Source organism: Pinus tabuliformis, chromosome 2_2 (genome assembly GCF_031772625.1).
Source record: "Pinus tabuliformis cultivar Carrire ecotype Pingquan chromosome 2_2, CPIR1, whole genome shotgun sequence".
Lineage (NCBI taxonomy): Eukaryota > Viridiplantae > Streptophyta > Pinopsida > Pinales > Pinaceae > Pinus > Pinus tabuliformis.
In genome coordinates, this window is record NC_142300.1 from 1,172,333,680 (window position 1) to 1,172,353,026 (window position 19,347).

A 19,347-nucleotide genomic window follows, 5' to 3' on the forward strand; every position below is an offset into this window, starting at 1 on the left:
GTAAAGTCTCAACTCTTGGAACGATAGACAAGGAAACATGGAACGACCCACACATATATAAGATCATTTTATGAAGGATCCCTTTTCTTTGACATGTTGAATTATGTAGATACAAATACAGTTAGAAACACATAACAACCAATGTGAAGATTGAGACAAAACATCAAAGAACTCAATGCTTGAGATTTTTTCTTCTTCCATTTATTCATTGAACAAGTTAGACATCCATATATCGACCTTATATTTCAAAAAATATGGAAATTTCTACGAATTATCTAATTAACTAATCAAATGAGTTAATTCTAACTAGTTATTTGAGGCTAATTCTTACTAACCCAAATTTACTATAGGAGCAGACAACATTTGCTAACAATCTATGAGAAATTATTTATTACAATAATAGAAATTAAGCATTACCCTCTACATTCCCTCATAGGGTTTGAGTTGATTCTAAGCACCCTTTTTGTTAATGAAACTTTTGTCTTGGTAGTGCTTCACTGAAGATATCACTATTTATATAACCAACCAGTCCTAAAATTATGTATTGAAGTATACCAAATGCATTAATTGTTTGTTTCATAGAGATATCTCAAAATTAATTTTTTGTTCCAAAATTAATTTTACTTAGAATTTAGATGAACTTAGAAATTAAACTTATTACTTTCATAATTTTGGATCAAGTGGTAGTAAGATATATGAGACTTCATACAAAAATCCTTTAAGATTAAGCATCACTTTTTTTACTCTATTTTCTATAGATAATTTTTCATTTGCATGGATAGGTGTACTAATGGGCTTACTATTTTTCATTTTCCATTTGTGAATAAGATTTATAAATCATTTTTTTGTGAAATAAGAATTTAATCATTCATTTTCCTTAGTTCTATGTCAAGGAAATAATGCATTAAACCTAAATAAGTCATTTCAAATTTGGTCATCCTAGCATGTTTAATCTCTTCTATTAACAAATTTATTGAGGATATTTTTATCAAGCCATCTACATAGAAGCAAACAATTAGTAGATCATCATAGTTTTAACATTTTCACTTCCACTATTTTTCTATAAAATAATTATCTATCCTACTCTTCAATGTTGTTGCAACTTGTTTAATCTTGTCAAGAGCCTTTTAGTGTATAAAATTTATGTTTTGGGCTATTGAAAATAGACATGTTATTTGAAAATGTTGTTCAAAAAGGTTGATTTCCCATCAAACTAATGAACCAACCAATTATATTGTGCTACTAATGTTGAAACAATTCTTATTGTAACCAGCCTTGCAAAAGGAGCATGTGCTTCATTGTAGTTAACACCTAGTTGCTACAAAACCACGCATTCCACTAACCCCACTTTATGCTTTTCTATGGATCCATCAACTAGATACTTTGTTAATATGCCCATTTTACCCCAAATACAGCTTTTTCAATAGAAGAATCCATAATCTTCCATGTTTCATTCCTTTTAATCATTGCAACATCTTCATCCATTCCTTTGCACCATGATTCCTCTTTTACTACATCTTAAAAACATCGGATTTTATCTTTATTGGAGGAGGTATTGAACTTGAGATAGGACTTGAAGTTGAATATGATGGAATAGATGTAGTCTAGGAAGTATATGGACTATTGGTTGGACTTGTGGAAACAAAACATTTATATTATTGTATAATAATTCTTGAACTTTCTTGTTCCACACCTTTATTCGACTACTATTCTTATTTGCATAAAAAAATAAAATAAAAGAAAACTAAAACATCATAACTAACCAACATCCTTTTAGTTAGCGAATTAAACAATCTATACCCATTTGTTTCATCATCATCTCCAATGCAAATACATTTGACACTTTTATCATATTGTATTTTTCTTTTCCTAGTAACGACTTGTGCATAAGAAATACAATCAAGACTTTAAATTGAATAACATCAGGTTTTAATACACCCAATTCATGATATGGAATTATATCTTGAACACATATTGTTGGACTTCTATTACAAAAATAAGTAGATGTAACTGAAAATTCAAGCCAAAAAATGCTTAGAGGACGTTTACCTTTCAATATGCTCCTAGCCAACACAATAATTGGTCAAGGAACCCCATTATTACAAGATAGTTCTCCTCCTTTATATATTTGTTTTTATTTAAGACATGTGGAGTTTTCTCCTCAACAACAACCTTAAATTGTTGAAAAATAACAGCAACATTGTATTTTTTTAACAAAATACACTCATGTTTGTTTTACTAATATCATCAACTAAAATAGTAAAATACTTATTTTTGTTGAGTGATAAAATTTCCACATATATCTAAAAGTACTATCTCTAATGGTTTATTTTTCTCTAATATTTTCCTATTAGAAATGAGTCTCTAGGTTACTTACCGAGAATGCATCTTTTAGAAGCTTGATCAACAAAGCCAATAAGACGAAATATTTTCACCATTTCCTTATTATGTAGTAATGTGTTCATATTATATACAACTACATTTATCACATGTACCATAGACACAAATAATAATCATAGCCATCTTCTAATGTTCTATTTTATTCACAAGAATGATTGAAAGACAATTTTGTATTTTGCAGCAAATTGATTTTTGATATAATCTTATTATGATTTTAATTATCATATATAATGCATATATTGTTCTACAAAACAACAAGATATCCCTTTTCAGAAAATAGCCACACAATAAATTATGAGCTAAAATAAAAACATATAAGATATCATTAATTTTCTTTACTTTTTCTTGTTTTGTTTTCATTGTAATTATTCCTTTACCTGCAACTTCCACTAGCTTGTCATCTCCCAAGAGAAATCTAGATTTTGTAAATTCATCTATCTAAAAAAAACTATTTATATTTGTTTCTCCTCATGTGATTACTACAACAACTATCCAAAATACTTACCTCCTTACAAACCTTACTAGTTGAATCACAAGAAGAAAAAAAAAAGTACCTGCAACTTCTTTTTTCTAACAAATTTAAATTATTGGTTTTGTTTTTTCAAACAATTACATTCATAATGGCCAAACATTTTCCAATAGAGAAACTAAACTTAGGATTTTCCATATTATTTACCTCCATCATTGATATCATTCTTTCTTCCTATGCTATTTTCATAAAAAACTTCTTCCTCATCCTCTACCTCTTCTCATGCTCATCCTCTTCCTCTTCCTTTAGTGTCCAAAATTTCCTCAAGGGAGAAATTCTCAACTTCATGACTTTTACCTCTAGAAATATTGGATTGTACTTGAAAATATTTCTCAAAAAGATATTAAAAATATATATTCATCATTTTCTCATGAGATTGAAAAGATCACATAAGCTCATTAACAAGAAAATGAGTTAAATCTTTACACCCTTCAATGGAAACAACAATATTAACATCAAATTTTGCACCAAGACTTATTAGATTTTTTTTTCAAATTTTTTTTTGATTGCTTAAACCTTCTCCATAAGGTCTATGTTGATTGGTTATTCCCATAAATATAGTGAAAAATTATTGAATATATTCAAAATTATCTTCTCATATATTGCAATTTAACAACTTTTTCCTTGTATATCCCTTCATATGCTTGTTGTTGCACATTCTATACCTCTTTTGATTTTTTTGCTACAACATTTTTTGGAAAGTAGCATTGTGCATGCTTATTGGATGGGAAAACAACAATTTTAAGTCTTCCTTTTTTTCAATTCACTCTTAATTACTCATTTTGGAATTCATCTAATCAAAAACAATTCAACATATGTAGGTTGCATGTAGCCATTTTTCACCTATCTCAGTGGTATTGTGAAAAAAATAAAATTTTCATTTTAATGTTCCAAAAACCATAATATTAGTATTTCAGACCAAGAAATTCAAATACCATTACTATTATGTTAATTTATTTAAAATTTCTTGCACTCCTTACCATAACTTCATTTGCACAACCTTAACAAATACATTCATTTTACTCTAACCTACTTTGATACAAAATATTGAATTACGATGAGACAAATATATTGAGTTACGATGAGACAAATATAGTTAGAAAAAAGAACAAAAATATGAACAATGAATCAAAATCTTATAGAACCCAAAGCTTGAGATTATTTGACCATCTTTTTATTCATTTAATAGGTTGTACATTCACATATAGGCTTAAGATAAAAAAATATCAAAATCGCTGTAATTTATTTGGCTGATTATTTTAGGGTAAGTCCAACTAATTTGAGGCTAATTCTCACTAACCCAAAGTTACTTTGTGAGAAATCAAAATCCGTTGAAGATGTTGTAACGATATATCTATTATATAATAATAGATAGTAGGCTTTATCTTCAACACATCATCTATAATTCGTCATATAGCATGCATTTTTCTATATTCTTAGGAAACATATATTGTCCTTAGACTTGGTCACATGTATAGGGGTTTATCCTTGTCCTTCATAGTAAAAGTAGGAAAATAAATAGAATCAAAATCTACTATGTTGTGACTGACAGAATAAACACAGCAGAAATCTTAATAAATCATACATACATAGCAGAAAACATAAGACAACAAATTTAACGTGGTTCACCCAACCAATTTGGGCTACATCCACCAAACAGAGGTATCAGTAATCTTATTACTCAACAGGACATTACAACAATAGATTTGCACATCTGGAATTCATCTTCCTCAAGCCTCCTCATCTCACATTAATTTTTGCCTCTACAGGCATACAATTTATAGATGTAGAAGAGACTGAATAATAAATGCTATCACAACAAAATAGGATAGAAAATCTCCACTTGTTGATTTGATGCCATCAGTTATGTAACAAACCACTATTGTTGGCATTATCCAAAAGATTTTTGCCAAAAACAATATGCAAAATCTCAACAATCTCCACCTTGACAACAATTAACCTGATACCCTGTTCGTTTATTATATTTTTATTTTCTTTGCAAGCCAAGAGAAGCCAGACACCATTGTAGCTTCTCGAACATGTCTGCACAGTTTTCCTTTATATGCACCTTTTCAAGAGAGACTCCCCATTCAGTGATAACCTGTCTTACAAAATGGTACTTTATAGGTTTACTATGATAGGCTATATTTTTAGCCAAGTGAATTGCACTTTGACTATCACAAAATAACTTAATGTTGTCTTGTAACCTACCAAACTCACCAAACAAACCTTTCAACCAAACCGCTTCTTTGCAAGCATGTGAAGCAGCTATGTATTATGCTTCTGTAGTGGATAAAGCAACAATTTTTTGTAGCTTTGACATCCATCTAATAGCTCCACCTGCAAGAGTAAAGACATATCCTAACGTTGACCTTCTCTTATCCAAATCACCTACAGAATCGGAATCAACATATCCGCAAAAAAAATCACTACTTCTATTATAAGTGATACAATAATCACTTGTGCCTCTGAGATACCAAAGCACCCATTTCACTGCTGACCAGTGTTCTTTCCCTGGATTTTCCATATACCTACTAACAACCCCAACTGCATGTGAAATATTTGGTCGTGTACTAACCATCGCATACATCAAACAACCTACTACATTGGCATATGGAATTCGAGACATATATTCCTTTTCTTCATTTGTGTTAGGACATAAACTTGAAGAAAGCTTAAAATGGGAAGCTAAAGGGACTGAAATTGGCTTCACATTGTTCATACCAAACCTTAAGAGTATTTTCTCAATATACTTCTGTTGTGATAACCACAACTTACCATTGCTCCTGTCTCTGAAAATCTCCATGCCCAAAATCTGTCTTGCTACTCCTAGATCTTTCATATCAAACGTCCTAGCCATTTGAGCCTTTAACCTATTGATCTCACTTATGCTTTTGCTTGCTAAAAGCATATCGTCAACATATAATACTAAGATAATGAACATGTCATTACTTAATTTCTTAAAGTAAACACAATGATCATATTCACTTCTTATATAATTTTGGCTCATCATGAAAGAATCAAATTTCTTGTACCATTGTCTCAGCGACTGCTTCAAACCATAAAATGATTTCTTGAGCCTACAGACAAATTTATTGTTGCGATTTTGAACAAACCCTTTAGGTTGTTCCATATAAATCTCTTCATCTAAATCTCGATGTAAAAATGCAGTCTTAACATCTAGTTGTTGTAATTCTAAATCAAGTAAAGCAACTAATGCTAAGATAATCCGAATTGAAACAATTTTAACAACTGGTGAAAATATCTCATGAAAGACAATTCCTGCCTTCTGAGAAAAACCTTTCGCGACTAAACTTGCTTTGTAGTTGTCTTCTTTATCATCATCACCCCTTTTCAGTTTATAATCCCATTTACATCCTACATTTTTTCTGTCATTGGGAAGTTCTATGAGGTCCCATGTCGCATTCTTGTCTAATGCCTTCATTTCTTCCTTCATAGCTTCGTTCCACTTATCACTGTTAGAACCTTCTACAGTTTCTTGATAGCATAAAGGCTCATCATCATTAGCGGTTAAAGCAACTAAAATAACATAATCATCATACCTTTTAGGACAATATCTGATTCTCGTGGACCTTCTTAAAGATGTTTCTGGTTCTTCTACAATTTTTTTATTATTATCTGTAGGAACTTCTTCATGATCTTCATCTGAAACTTGTTCATCTTTACTGTCATCAGTGTTTGAACTGGTTTCAAACTGAATATGTTGAAACTTAGGTACATTTTCTTGTTTCAATTTAATATCTACATCTGGATTATCGAGTGAAGATTCATTGAATTTAACATCTATGTTAATGATGATCTTGTGAGTAGTAGGATCCCACAACCTGTATCCCTTAATCCCAACACCATATCCAACAAAGATATGTCTTTTTGATTTAGGATCTAATTTAGAACATTGATGTTTCAGAATTAGAGCATATGCATCACAACCAAAAACTTTTAGTTTAGAATAATCACAAGGATGACCTTTCCATACCTCTCGAGGAATTTTGCATCCTATTGTAGTTGATGGTGATTGATTTATCAAATATCAAGACGTAGATACTGCTTCTATCCATAATTCCTTCTGCAAATTGGCGTTACTTAGCATACTTCTTGCTCTTTCTAAGAGAGTCATGTTCATGCGTTCAACCACTCCGTTTTGCTAAGGAGTATAAGCAGTAGTTCTATGTATTTTGATCCCAACTTCCTTGCAATAATTATCAAATTCCTTTGAAGTAAACTAACCACCATTGTCAGTTCTTAAACATTTAATGGTTCTTCCAGTGATATTTTCAACTAATGCTCTAAACTGCTTGAAAACTGTGAATACATCAGACTTTCTTTTCAACATGTAGACCCATACTTTCCTAGAGAAATCATCTATAAAAGATACAAAATATGATGATCCTCCATATGAGGTTGTAGGAGATGGACCCCAAACATCAGAATGGATATAATCAAGGATTCCCTTAGTAGTATGTTTTCTAGTTTTAAATTTCTACTCGCTCTGTTTCCCATATATACAATGTTTGTAGAAATCTAACTTAAAAGACTTTAAACTAGGAAGTAACTTACGATCAGATAAATTTTTTAATCCTCTTTCACTCATATGGCCCAACCGTTGATGCCATAGTCAAATAGAATCACTGTCGTTTTCAGATACAATTGAAGCATGATCTGACTCTATTCTTCCTTCTAACTGAAAAAGATTTCCAACCTTCTTTGCTTTCATTACTAGTAGGATTCCTTTATAAATTTTCATTACTCCACCTTGAATAAAAGTTTTATATCCATTTGTGTCTAGCACTCCTAGAGAAATAAGATTTTTTCTGAGTTCAGGTACATGTCTTACATCAGTTAAGATTTTAATTGTCCCATCAAACATTTTAATCTGGATGCTTCCAATTCCCACAAAATTACATGAGACATCATTTCCCATGTAAACTACTCCATCATTGATTGATTTATAAGTATTAAACCACTCTTTATGAATGCACACGTGATTGGACGCACCAGAATCTAACAACCAATGTTGATCATGATTTAATAAATTAACTGATAAAACTTCATCACTTACACCTGAATCGGATGTCGTACCTGTATCTGTCATGTTTGCTTCTTTATTTTCTTTTAATTTAGAAGTCTGAGAACCCATAGTATTAACCATTTCTTTTATCAATGCTTCAAATCCCAATCCGGATCCATCATCAGGATGGATGCTTGCTATCTCTTCCAATAGTCCTTCTTCAAATGTCCCGATTTGCCACAAAACCAGCATTTTAGTTTACTCTTCTTCCCTTTCAATTTTGACAGAGAGTTGTTCTGCTTATTGAACCGTCTTTCTTTAGATCAACCTCTAACCATCATTGCTTCTGATGTAGAGGTTTCTTGATTTGACCTTTTTTCTGGTTTCTTCAGACAACATAGCTCCAACAACATCATAAAATTCAAGGGATTTTGATGAACTAAGACTTATAGAAGTAACAAAATGATCTCATGACTTAGGCAATGATCATAATAAAGTTACAGCTTTATCTTCTGAATCAAATTTTACTTCTATGCTATCTAACTACACCAAGAAAGTATTAAAGGTATTCAAATGATCAGTTATTGTCGTACCTTCCTTCATGCGCAAGCTGTACAACTGTCTCTTCAGAAGAATCCTATTTGTTAAAGATTTAGTCATGTACAACTTTTCTAGCTTTTTCCATAGACCAGCGGTAGTTTTCTCTGACACGATGTTAAATAAAACATCATCCGCCAAACACAATCATATGTCGCTTAGTGCTCTGTCATCGATGTCACTCCATTCATCAGCTATCATGTCGTAAGGTTGTTTGGATTTTCCCAAAAGTGCCTTTGCCATGCCTTGTTGCATGAGTAAATAGTGCATCTTAACTTTCCAGATTGCAAAGTTATTTCTCCCATTAAACTTCTCGATCTCAAACCGAGCAGTTTGAGTTTTTGACATAGTTTGATTTAACTTCTCACACAAAACAGAAAGCTTCACACATCATATAGTGTCAACAATAAAAAAACTTCCTTCAATTCACGTACTGAAAAATGATACTTGTCTCCAGCTCACGGCACTTTTGAACCTTCAGCGCTAGCTCACGGTTATTTTTACAAACATAAACTCGACTCTTCAAGAAGATGAATATGAATATGGTCTTATGTCTTTTAGCAGTGGTTTCACCGCTAATTTCATGACCCGATCGACCTAATCAGGACTGTACCGAAACTCATATTATTATTTGCTCACTCAAAACAGATCTGCATTCACTGATCTTGAGTAGCTTATATCTCCTGAAATATAAAACAACCAACACAAAGCAAACAACTGTAACAACCATTAAATTTTCCACGTTTAGATTATACATATACTCCACACCCTCCAGCTCACACTGTCGTTAGTTCTCTGCTCGTTTTCTGCAATATGTTGTCGCGGTCTTTCTGATAAATCGATTTCAGATGGGTGGACAAAACCAATGTCTGCAGCCTTATCCAGCCCTTACAAATGCAGAATCGACCACAGCATTTCACCTCCGTTCTGTGCTCCCTTTTACAGTATCCACATTTATCCTCTAGCGCTGTCGACTTGAATAACTACAACAAACAATTATTTCTCCAACAGGCAGTGAATGAATTCTGCTCTGATACCAATTGACCAAATAAACACAGCAGAAATCTTAATAAATCACACATACACAGAAGAAAACATGAGACAACAAATTTAATGTGGTTCACCCAACCAATCTGGGCTACATCCACCAAACAGAGGTATCAGTAATCTTATTACTCAACAGGAGATTACAACAACAGATTTTCACATCTGGAATTCCTCTTCCTCACGCCTCCTCATCTCTCATTAATTTTTGCCTCTACAGGCATACAATTTATAGATGTAGAAGAGACTAAATAATAAATGCTATCACAACAAAATAGGATAGAAAATCTCCACTTGCTGATTTGATGCCATTAGTTATGTAAAAAACCACTATTGTTGGCATTATCCAAAAGATTTTTGCCAAAAAACAATATGCAAAATCTCAACAGTCACATGAGAGTTTGCTAGTTTTGCACAACTTAACAACTCACTAAGAAGTATAGATTTACTACTTTAGATGAATAGTTTTATTGGGACCAAAAATAAGGTGTTTGATTGCAATGGGTCTACCACATCGTCAAATATTTACTTTGGAAAACCTACCTTACCTTACAAGTATTTGTGAAGATTATTGAATATGTTGCATAGAGCTCAAGTTGTGTACCATGATTTACCCATCCAAATAGCTATTGACGCCTTTGGTTTAATGAAGGGAACACTTATTACACTAATGATTTTGTAATATAACCCCTTTAAAGGAGCATGTTTTAATATTATATTGTGAAATATCCTAACTAAGCAATCCAAGGGTGACACTATTCATTATTGTAAGATAACTCATTTGATTGAACAAGTGGTTTAAGTGCTTATGGATTTGGGATGACACATGCAATTTGATGTTGCAATGACGGACTCCAATATACGTAATGGGGGTTCTCTACATTTGCAAATAATTTATGAATAATCGAATAATTTATCTAAAACAATTTTAGGAAGCTTTTATTTGTAATGTTTGGTATTATTCATGGGTTATAATAAAGTTTTTTAACAATTTTGTTGAGGACGAAGTTGCAATATAAGCTAAAGAAAATCATTTTTCTCCATTAGCAAGAAATGCAAGGTGAGGTATCTACTTGTTTCTCTTTTCACCATTGAGTTAAAGTAGTTTTTCATCATGGTATAACATCTAAGACTCCTTTTTCTTTCTATTCTCCTATTTTAAGATCATGTTTATGCAATTAGGTATGATCCTAATCAAGACCAACCCATGCTGAATTATAATAACCCTAGTAAACTTGAGTAGCACTTGAAATGAGATTATCTAGGGTAACTATCTTAAACTTCAAAAAGTAACAAATAAAAAGAGAGTGAGAGAGTGGGTAAACATGAGTGAGCATGTGTGAGAGAGAGGAGGAGAGAGATTGAGAGAGTAATTGAGAGAGGGAGTGTGAGAGCGTGAGAGGGGGGGAGATATAATTAGTGAGAGGAAGCAACAAAAAGAGTGTGAGGGAGTGTGTGAAAGCAAGAGAGAGAGTAAGAGGGAGCACTAGAGTGAGAGAGGGAAAGAGAATGAGAGGGCTAAGGAGAGAGATAAAGTAAGAGAGCATGAGAAAGAGAGAGAGAGAGTGAGAGAGGGCAAGAACAAGAGAGAAAAAAATAGTGAAAGAGAGAGAAAGAATGTGAGATTCATAAAATAATATTCTATCATTAGTAATAGCTTAGTATATATAATGACTTATCTTCAAAGTTAAACCTAATCCACATTGATTCTAAAGTCTAGAATCATCACTCCCCTCTAACACACATGTCTCCCTTGTGTCATGTTAAGCCAACTCCAAAGTGAATACAATACACAAGTTACTCAACCTTAAGGTATTCATCATTAAAATTACAAACCTCAAGTCATTTTCATCTAATTAATCATATCCTATACACCCCAATTCTTTTAAGATTTTCTAGTTCATTCTATTTTTCAAAAGTCTTCTTCTTATCCACTCAATCTGATGTTCTCACTATGGTTATAATGATTATTAAGGAGAGTATGTCTTTCATTGACAATTGACCAAGTAATCCCTAATTACCTCCCAACATCTCCTTATAGCTTCTAATTCTCGTGGGCTTCGTCACTATTCAATAAACCACATATCAAGTTTCATATTTCACCATGACATATAAAAGAGGATATATACATTTGTAAACCAGAAATCAAGCATAACACGTAATAGACTGAAATGTATCCCAAATGCAAAAAATATAAAGCATCATTATAAGGTGAATACATAAGTACAAAGCACAATACTTTGATGACCTAAACATAAAAGAATCACAATACTTTGACGACCTAAACATAATATTCTTTTAGATAAAGCTCATTTTGAAACTCAAATAGAGAAAATCGTATGGAAAAGAAGATAAAGGATATGTAGAAGAAAATGTAACTATTGTTGAGATGTAGCATGAGCCAATCTTTGAAGAAATAAGGTACGTAGTTTCCCTATTTCTTTATGTGAGATCTCACAATGCTGAACAACTGGTGCCAAATGAAGTTATTTTTTACCGAGACATGGCTCAAACATAAGGAGCATACATCCATCATCTTTGACAAAAGGGTAGTAACAAAATCGAGGAATCACGCTCCTCATATCATGGAAATATATGAAAGAGATTATTACGACAACAAAATGAAGCTGATAACGTTGAAAATATTGTTTAGATATAGAAACGATACATCATGCATCATTGCTAGTTTTTCATGAGTATGAATTGTATTAGCAAATGGGCTCCTACTTATATCAATTATTTTGATGTAATGTTTTAACTTTTAAATATTGACTTCGAGCCAACGTTCATGTATGGAGTCTTAATTATATTCATCGAACTTGCCCGGGCCCTACCATATAGCCTCAGGAAGTCAAAACAGCCGCACCTTGTTGGCAATCTCTTCAACAAAGTCTTCAATATTTTTGTCTGAAGACCCGCCTTCCATCATTGCCTCCCTCGCTAATGTCTTCCACCGTAGAGCGTTCTTCCTCATCTCAATGCCGCGCTCCGTTTCCACGACCGTCCTGATACCTTTCTCCACTTCCTCCTTCCCTACCAGTCCATCAGCTGATCGTTTACTCAGTCTCAATCCCGTTTGCCATTTCTCTGCAATGTATAGAGAATTAGTTGTCTGATCGCTCCACTGAGGAACAGCCAACATGGGAACCCCCAAGCTGAGGCCTTCCAGCGTCGAATTCCATCCAGAGTGAGTCATAAATGCACCAACGGACTCATGAGAAAGCACTTCCAGCTGTGGACACCATGGAACGACGAGTCCTTGTTCCGACGTATCGTTCAGGAAATCCTCCGGGAAATTTTCGTCACTGTCAATGCCCCCGTTGGAAGAAGATGGACGCATGACCCAAATAAAGGAATATCCACTCGCCTTCAGTCCAAGAGCAATCTCACGATTTTGTTCTTTTGAAAGAACCGACTCTCGTAAGGGTTCGAAGGCTGCACAAGCGATGGAAGATCAGAGACACTCACCGGTGGAAGTCCCGGTATTTCTACTTCAGCAGCTGTGTTCTGCGTCCCGTCCAACGAGGTAGCTGAACACAAGAAGATAATTAATTCAGTATTAGAATTTAGATGTAGAGCGTGATGAAAAATTAAAGAGTCGGATGCCAATTGTAAATATACCGAGTTTTCCATAGACAAAATGGTGATAAAACGCATAGACTGCACAAGATTGCGTCCAGAAAAAAACTGAAGGAATATTAAACTTCTTTGCAACATCCGAAACCCAAGGAAGAAATGAATCTTGAACGATGCAAGAAATCTGGTTTCCTTCAGCGTTGAGCCTCTCTACCAGATTTCCCAACATCAATCCTCCAACCTTGTATAACATGGCCGACACAATCACCACGTCACCTCATTCAGAATCCGAAGTGAGTCCGTCTGAGATTGTCTCAAACCGAACATCCCCATGCTTGTTTGGTGCTTCGGATGTTTATCCTCCGACTGTAACATCTGCTTACGATTTTCTTCCTTTGTCACAAAAGTGACCTGCAGATTTTTGGAGGAGAGCCTCCTGGCAAACTGCAGCATTGGATTGATATGACCCTGCCCAGGAAAGGGCAACACCAGAACGTGAAGCTTGCTGTACTCTAACCCCTCTAAAGATCCCATTCTCCTCCTAAACTCCAACGACTAGGAATCAAAAATTACTGCACAAACTGCTCAAATACTCAAAATCTCCTTAGTCGCTCCCTTCACTAACCTTGCCCATTGCTCTACGAATTGAGCCTATTTATCGACAGACTCCATTATAATAATATATATTATGTATCTTGAGTTGAAAATAATTAATACTATTTTGTATTAATGGAGAAATGGTTACATAAGTTGTAATGTATCTCCTTAGTTTAGGATTTGTTCCTAGAGTTTAGGAGTTTGTTTGCAACTACCTGATTTCTAGTGATGTACTTAATAATGTAATCATTCACTTGATGAATAGTAGTGTGTACGGAGAGATTTCTCTTTGTATGAGTGTAGTCTCCAAGTGCAGTACTCACCTGTGAGCTGTATCTCCTTATTTTTAATTCAAATCTGATTTTTATCTTGGTATCAGAGAACAGAGTAGGGATAGCCTTAATTTTTTTTTAGGATGCATCATTGATTACAGAACTGTAGTGGCGCATTTGTAGAATCAGGTGGACTTCAGTAACACCTGGAGCATAGGTCTCAGATGACTGATCATCTCTAAGTGCAAGAAAGTGTTGGCGCGGTTTTGACGCGAACAGTTGCAGCATTTTTTAGCGGAAAGAAGAGCTGGCGTAGGTTTTTAAGGAATAGACGCGCCAGTTGGCATGGTTTTGAGGGTGATAAGCGCGCCAACGCGCCAGAAAGTACAATTGGCGCGGATATTTCGCTGTTGAAGAGTGCCAACCTCTTTTTCTTTGAAAAATCTGCAATTTTTTGCAGATCGGAGTTGCCCGCTGTTGGCACTTTGAATTTCCGGATCTGTTCGGTGGTAGTAGATCGGAGTAGCCTAGTGGTGGCGTATTGGAGTTCTTGATCTACTCGGTGGTAGCAGATCGGACTTGCCCGGTGGTGGCGCGTTGAAGTTCCTGATCTACTCGGTGGCAGTAGATCGGACTTGCCCAGTGGTGGCGCATTAGAGTTCCGGATCTGTTCGGTGGCAGGAGATCGGACTTGCCCGGTGGTGGTGCATTGAAGGTACAATTTTTTTTTCAGCAAAACAAAGGTTCGGATTTGGTATCAATCAATATGAATAATAGTTTGGAATCGTATCTCCACGAGTCTGGCAAACTCGATGGATCAAATTTCAACAACTGGAAATTCAAGATGCAGAGTTTACTTGAAAGTGCAAATGCGTGGTCGATCGTGACATGAAATAAGCTGAGATCGGGATCAGCCACACAAGAACAAGATTGGGATAAAAGGGAGACAAAAGAAAAGGTCATATTGAAGATGTTCGTCAAGGACAATGTTATCCCACATATTAGAGACTAAAAATCAGCCGCTGACATTTGGATGACCATTAAAAACCTATACCAGACGCAGAATTCAAACTGTGTCTTGTCACTCAAAGGCAAGCTGTTTGCATTGAAGATGGAGGAGAATGAATCCGCTGCTGGATTCATTGCGAGAGTCAAAGACCTGAAGGACAGATTGGGAGATATCAGAGAGAAAGTTTCCAATTCAGATCTGGTCATGATCACGTTGAATGGAATGATTGATGATTACCAGACATTTATCACAGGGCTGTCAGCAAGGGAGAAAGCCCCTTCATTTGAAGAGATGATAGGGATTCTGATACAAGAAGAAGAACAACGACAAAATTTGAAATCTCAGAGCAATGACCTTGCTCTGATGCCAAAAAGGAGACAGTTTAAAGGGAAGCAACATCAGCAACTGCAGCAGCAGCAGCAGAGAGGAGCCAACACATTTCAGAAGAGACCGTTTAAAGGTATGTCTGCTAATAATTTTCCCATCAAGAAATGTTTTTACTGCGGAAAACCTGGACATGAGATTAGAGATTGTTATAAGAGGCAAGCAGACGAAGGAAGAAACAAACAGAGAAAACATAAGAGTTACTTCGTTAAGGAAGAGGAGGATCATAGCCACGAACTTTGACTATTTATATTCGATTGTGCTCTTTCAGCTTCAAAGGAAGATGATGACGACATATGGTATGTCGACTCTGGCGCATCCTCACATATGACTGGTAAGAAGGATTGGTTTGAATTTCTTGAAGAAACTTCATGTGGGTCGAAAATCTATTTAGGAGATGATAGTGGACATGAGATCAAAGGACATGGTGACATTCCTGTAAAATTACCTAGCGGTGACATTAGACACCTTAAAAATGTATTGTATGTTCCAGGAATTAAGAAAAATTTGGTCTCTGTCTCAATGATTACTGATCAGGACATGCAAGTTCAATTCTTCAAGACTAACTGTGTCATTAAGGATAGCCAGATGGAAACAGTTGCAATAGGAGTGCGCGTGGGGAACCTGTACAGACTAGATGTGAAGAGTATGCCACAGCAGGCAATGGTTGCAGCTGGATCGACAGCCGAAAATCTCTGGCATCAGAGATTCGGCCATCTTAATCTGCAAGACCTCATCCTACTTCAAAGAAAAGGTATGGTCGATGGACTCCCTGTTTTCCATAATGTTAAGCTGGATTGTGATGGATGTGCATTAGGGAAAATGCATAGAGAAGAGTTTCCTTTGCATGTTAATAGAAAGGAAAGAGACATTTTAGAACTGGTGCATACAGACATCTGTGGACCCATGCAAACCAGGTCATTAGGAGGAGCATATTACTTTCTCTTATTTACAGATGATTGCGCTAGATTTTCATGGGTATACTTTCTGAGTAAAAAGAGCCAAGCCTTTCAGTATTTTAAAGAGTTTAAATCCATGGTAGAAAACCAGACAGGAAAAAGGATAAAAATTCTCTGCTCAGATCAAGGGGGAGAATACAGGTTGGGAGAGTTCATGGATTTCTGCAAGCATCATGGGATTGTGCAACAGTTTACAGTGCCTCACACTCCATAGCAAAATGGAGTGGCAAAACGAAAGAACATAACTCTTGTGGAGTGCACAAGGAGCATGCTTCAAGGTAAGGGTCTACCAAATGGTCTTAGGGCAGAAGCTATTAACACTGCTGTGTATATAAAGAATAGGAGTCCTACTAGATGTTTAGGCTTCAAAACCCCTTTTGAAGCATTGTTTGGATTCAAACCAGCAGTTAGTCATTTAAGAATATTTGGGTCAAAAGCTTATGCTCATATACCTAAGGCAGATAGGAAGAAGTTAAATCCTAAAGCCCTAAAATGTATATTTGTTGGATATGGCATTGAGTTCAAGGCATATAAGTTATTTAATGCTGTGACTCATAAGGTTTTTTCAAGCAAAGATGTCATATTTCATGAACAGGTTGAAGAAGGAAAGAATGACTCTAACAGTGATTGGCACATTCCATTGCTATTGGAAGAAAACAGTGAGGAAGATGAAGAGTAGGAGGAGAAACAAGAAGAAGAAGTAACAGATGATGTAAACAATGAAGATGAAGAGCTCGGAAAAGATTGAAATTGAGGTAAGTCCCCTACTAAGGAGATCAGGTAGGAAGACTCGATTATCATCTAAGTCGAAAGGCTATGAATTAATGTCAAAGATTTTAAACATTGTAGAACCTGCAAATTATGAGGAAGCTAGTAAATCTTATGCATGGAGGGCTGCAATGTATGAAGAAATAGATTCAATAAACAGAAACCATACTTGGGATTTGGTTGAATTGCCTGAAGGTAAAAACCCCATAGGATGAAAATGGTTGTATAAACCAAAAATAAATGCAGATGGGAGTATAGAGAAACTTAAAGCTAGACTGGTAGCAAAGGGTTACTCATATAAAGAGGGAATAGATTTCAATGACACCTTTGCTCCTGTAGCCAAATTAAACACCATTAAAATGCTAAATTCCTTAGCAAAAAAACACAAATGGCAGCTACACCAGCTAGATGTTAAGTCTGCATTTCTGAATGGTGAAATGAAAGAAGATATTTATTTAGTACAACCTGAAGGTTTTGTGAAAAAGGATAGGAACATCTTGTGTGTAAATTGAAAAAGGCACTTTATGGTTTAAAACAGGCACCCAGGTCGTGGTATGAGAAAATTGACTCATTTTTTGTTCAGCATGGCTTTCATAGAAGCTTGAATGATCCAAATCTGTATACCAAGTTTAATAAACAGAGGCAAATTATTTTGATTTCTTTGTATGTAGATGATATGATCATAACAGGGAATGCTAACAATCTGATCAAAGAAATCAAACAGCAGATGTCACAAGTGTTTGAGATGAAAGATCTCGGAAACCTTCATTATTGTTTGGGATTGGAGGTATGGAGAGACTCTGGACAAACTTTTCTTACTCAAGGGAAGTATGCCAGAAGCTTGTTGGAAAGGTTCAGAATGGAGCAGTGCAGATCAGCAGCAACACCATTACAGCAGAACTTAAAGTTGAGCAGTGACGATGGTACTAAACAAGTGGATGCTACCATGTACAGACAGCTAGTTGGAAGTTTGATATATCTGACTACAACTAGACTAGATTTGGCATATTCTGTTAGTGTGTTGAGCCAGTTCATGTCAAAACCACTCGAAAGTCACTGGGTCGCAGCAAAAAGTGTGTTGAGGTATCTTAGTGGTACTAGTAATTATGGCATTTTGTACACTGACACTTCTGATGTTATTCTAGCAGGTTTTTCAGATTCCGATTGGGCAGGTAACTTGGATGATCGAAGATCTATCACAGGTTACGCATTCAGCATTGGATCCAGGGTCATAGCATGGAGCAACAAAAAGCAGCACACTGTAGCTCTATCTTCATGTGAAGCTGAGTACCAAGCATTGTGTGCAGCCACATGTGAAGCTATCTGGTTGAGAAGACTTCTCAACGATGCAGGAGAAGAACAGAAAGAATCAACTAGTATCAAAACTGACAACCAGAGTACCATCAAGCTTGCATACAATCCAGTCTTTCATAAAAATACCAAGCATATCGACACTCAGTTTCATTTTGTTCGAGAGAAAATACAGTCAAAAGAAATATGTGTGGAATATTGTAAAACTTGTGATAACATGGCTGATATTTTTACTAAGCCTCTTGGGCGTGTAAAGTTTGAATTGTTTAGAGGGATGCTAGGAGTTCAGGATAATCCTTTCTCCATTAAGGGGGGGAGTTGAAAATAATTAATATTATTTTGTATTAATGGAGAAATGGTTACATAAGTTGTAACGTATCTCCTTAGTTTAGGATTTGTTCCTAGAGTTTAGGAGTTTGTTTGCAACTACCTGATTTCTAGTGATGTACTTAATAATGTAATCATTCACTTGATGAATAGTAGAGTGTACAGAGAGATTTCTCTTTGTATGAGTGCAGTCTCCAGGTGCAGTACTCACCTGTGAGCTGTATCTCCTTCTTTTTAATTCAAATCTGATTTTTATCTTCTCGTACAGAATCCTAAAACAACCGGAGAACAAACACTTATTTCCCCACACTAGGAACGTTGCGTCGCCAAATGTTGTACTCGTGATGGATGTAAGTGTCATACGAGAAAAATCCTAACAGTCTTGATATCTTCCTACCAGTCCACACAGAAGTGACAAACAACATATGGACATTCTTTATGTACTTTAGGTGTTGTGTAGAAGTACAACTCTGCCACATTACTCACGTACCCTGAATCTGAATCGATGTCTGCGGCTGGTTAGCCGTCATGGCAAAGCGAGGGCC

General features: G+C 35.3%; 1 pseudogene; it reads right to left on the reverse strand.

Moving 5' to 3' along the window:
• Nucleotides 1-13,709, reverse strand: part of LOC149197630 (UDP-glycosyltransferase 74E1 pseudogene) — a 30,827-nt pseudogene extending 17,118 nt beyond the window's left edge.
• Nucleotides 13,710-19,347: the final 5,638 nt, after the last annotated feature.